Here is a 3,441-nt window from a genome sequence, read left to right as displayed (position 1 = left end):
TGTTTGTTTCTCTTTACAGGTTTTCATGCACTAACTATGGGTAGGTGCCTTTCAAGGCACCACTTTTTATTGTGAACTTGTTGGTTTTTGAAAACTTGAGCCCCTGGCAGAGTATATACACAGTTTATAACATTTAACAGTCGTTTATAACTTATTGTGTGCTTTCTCCTTATTGCCTAGTTGTTTTTTTTTACAAACAACAGTATCCTATAAAAAGATATTCGCTTTCATTTACAAATCCTCCCATGCTCCGCCTATCATTCTTTCATTTCGCTGTCTTTTTCAGCGTATAACATGTGTGTGTGTGTGTGTGTGTGTGTGTGTGTGTGTGTGTGTGTGTGTGTGTGTGTGTGTGTGTGTGTGTGTGTGTGTGTGTGTGTGTGTGTGTGTGTGTGTGTGTGTGTGTGTGTGTGTGTGTGTGTGTGTGTGTGTGTGTGTGTGTGTGTGTGTGTGTGTGTGTGTGTGTGTGTGTGTGTGTGTGTGTGTGTGTGTGTGTGTGTGTGTGTGTGTGTGTGTGTGTGTGTGTGTGTGTGTGTGTGTGTGTGTGTGTGTGTGTGTGTGTGTGTGTGTGTGTGTGTGTGTGTGTGTGTGTGTGTGTGTGTGTGTGTGTGTGTGTGTGTGTGTGTGTGTGTGTGTGTGTGTGTGTGTGTGTGTGTGTGTGTGTGTGTGTGTGTGTGTGTGTGTGTGTGTGTGTGTGTGTGTGTGTGTGTGTGTGTGTGTGTGTGTGTGTGTGTGTGTGTGTGTGTGTGTGTGTGTGTGTGTGTGTGTGTGTGTGTGTGTGTGTGTGTGTGTGTGTGTGTGTGTGTGTGTGTGTGTGTGTGTGTGTGTGTGTGTGTGTGTGTGTGTGTGTGTGTGTGTGTGTGTGTGTGTGTGTGTGTGTGTGTGTGTGTGTGTGTGTGTGTGTGTGTGTGTGTGTGTGTGTGTGTGTGTGTGTGTGTGTGTGTGTGTGTGTGTGTGTGTGTGTGTGTGTGTGTGTGTGTGTGTGTGTGTGTGTGTGTGTGTGTGTGTGTGTGTGTGTGTGTGTGTGTGTGTGTGTGTGTGTGTGTGTGTGTGTGTGTGTGTGTGTGTGTGTGTGTGTGTGTGTGTGTGTGTGTGTGTGTGTGTGTGTGTGTGTGTGTGTGTGTGTGTGTGTGTGTGTGTGTGTGTGTGTGTGTGTGTGTGTGTGTGTGTGTGTGTGTGTGTGTGTGTGTGTGTGTGTGTGTGTGTGTGTGTGTGTGTGTGTGTGTGTGTGTGTGTGTGTGTGTGTGTGTGTGTGTGTGTGTGTGTGTGTGTGTGTGTGTGTGTGTGTGTGTGTGTGTGTGTGTGTGTGTGTGTGTGTGTGTAAGGAAAAGATCCGCAGTAGGAGTGCGTGAATAATGGTTCATTCAGCCCGTTTGAATTAGTATTACACTAATCAAATATGAATATCCCGGTGCAGATGTCATGCGCCATGTTCCTGTCCCCTTTCGCATATACAAGGTGTCCCAGATAATTTTTGTCAGGGTTTCAAAATATGCCGCGGTACTCTAAGACGACGCGACTAAATGCAGGGTGCTAACTATTGCATGGAGCAAGACACGATTTTTTGTGTTGCGCTTAATTGCAAAATTAGTTTAGATTAAATAACCAACTTCGCAAGCAATAAAGATAGACGAAAAATTCCAATCATAAAGCTGTAGAACGGTCCGCAAAACGTCCGATTGAATAGTTTCTAACTTTTCAACTGTTATGTTTTAGTTTTTTTCGCCCTCTGCTGATGCCCTCGAAATACTAAAAATAATACCACGTGACATGCCCGTCTGCGCGCCGCGATCGCACAGCCAGCGCCTGCCTCTCTGCCCTGTCGCCTCTTATGCGGCAGAACACAGGGTTAATTCATCTGTTCGTTCCTACACGGAACGTTTGAGAGCACTGCAATCGCGGCGCGCAAGCGGATATGTCACGTGGTATTTTTTTTATTACGCGGGCGTCTGCAGTGAGCGGGAAAAACAAAAGCTAATACTTAATAGATGGAAAGCCAGAAACTGTTTAATCGGACGTTTTGTGGACCGTTCTACAACTTTATCGCTGGAATTCCTCGCCTACCTTCATTGCTTTCGAAATTGGTCAATTAATCTAAACTTATCATGCCATTAAGCACAATACAAAAAATAGTATGACTTGCTCCATACAGTAGCCAGCAATATGCATTTGGTCGCATCTTATAATGCCGCGGCATATTTTTAAGCCCTGGCTAAACTTAGCTGGGACACCTCGTATATCGAGCAGTTTTGGAGCGGCAATATTCAATGTGCCATACGCAGCGCGACATTGTCCTTACGCGATGTTCCTCGCAGTTTAGTACGATCCGAAAGTTTTCGTCCTAAAGAGGTCAGCATGGGAATCATTCACACAGCTCTTCACGTGACGTTATAATAACCTTTGAACCTGAACGCCTGTGAACATTGCAACAGCACAGATATCTGCTCAGTTTTCATTTTGAGTACTCTGGGTCCCAGACTTACCCTACGACGGATGTTCAATAAGTTTCGATTCCTGGACTGCAACTTTTTTATTAAGCAATGAAACTAAAAGATGTGGCATCAAAATTGAAACTTTGATTGCGGTCTTTCGCAGGAGCACATCGTTTTCCAAGGTATTCGTCACCAGGAGTGATCCACTTCCACCAGCGGTGCACTGAATTCTGCACGCGGAAGCGTTAGGGCAGTTGCTGACCCCAGCGGCGCCTTTCCTTCGTCACCTCATCGTTGGTCATAAAGCGCGAATCCTTCAGGGTTTATTTCTTCCGTCTATGAAGACAGTCAGAGCTCCGACTGCACCAGATGTGGGCCGCACAGTGCATGAGGCAAAAACTCCGCTCTAATTCTTCGACGACAGCACGCAGAACTAGTGCAGCGGTGGAGGAAGTGAGTGCATCACCCCTGGTACCCGCGTATCGACACACGATGTACTCCTGGGAAAGGAGCAGTCTAAACTTTCATTTGAGTGTACCTTTTGTATGAATCCGTCGCTTAATAAAAAAAAAAGTTGCAGCCAGGAGTTTAAATGAATGGCACCCCCGTAATCATCGCGCGCAATTGCCGCGACAGACCAGCGTTCGCCCGAGGCGCCCGCGTACACCTGTGCGTGTGCTGCGCGTGTGCCCAGGGCGCAAGATGAGCCTGATTTGGCGGAATATCGCCGCCGTACTACAGAGGCGCGCCGGACAGTCGCGCTGGCGACCCGTGGGCGAGCTTTAAGCGGCGGGGAACAGGTCGGCGCGCATTCTACCGGCGGCATCCGGCGAGACGGGGGCCGGCTCCCTCTCGGGGCTGTTTGTGTCGTGCGCTTGCTGCTTTTGCGGCCGCCGCGTCGGGAGGAAGAAGAACCGAACACGGAAAGGGCGGCCCGCGCACCGAGGCCTTCCCCACTAGGCCGGCGCGCCAAGGGGGGCAGCAGCCCTGTCAGCGCCAGGCGGCCGAG

The sequence above is a fragment of the Amblyomma americanum genome, chromosome 1 (genome assembly GCF_052857255.1).
Source record: "Amblyomma americanum isolate KBUSLIRL-KWMA chromosome 1, ASM5285725v1, whole genome shotgun sequence".
NCBI classification, from domain to species: Eukaryota; Metazoa; Arthropoda; class Arachnida; order Ixodida; family Ixodidae; genus Amblyomma; species Amblyomma americanum.
The sequence above is the reverse complement of the archived record's forward strand: the minus strand, read 5'-3'. Positions refer to the sequence as shown.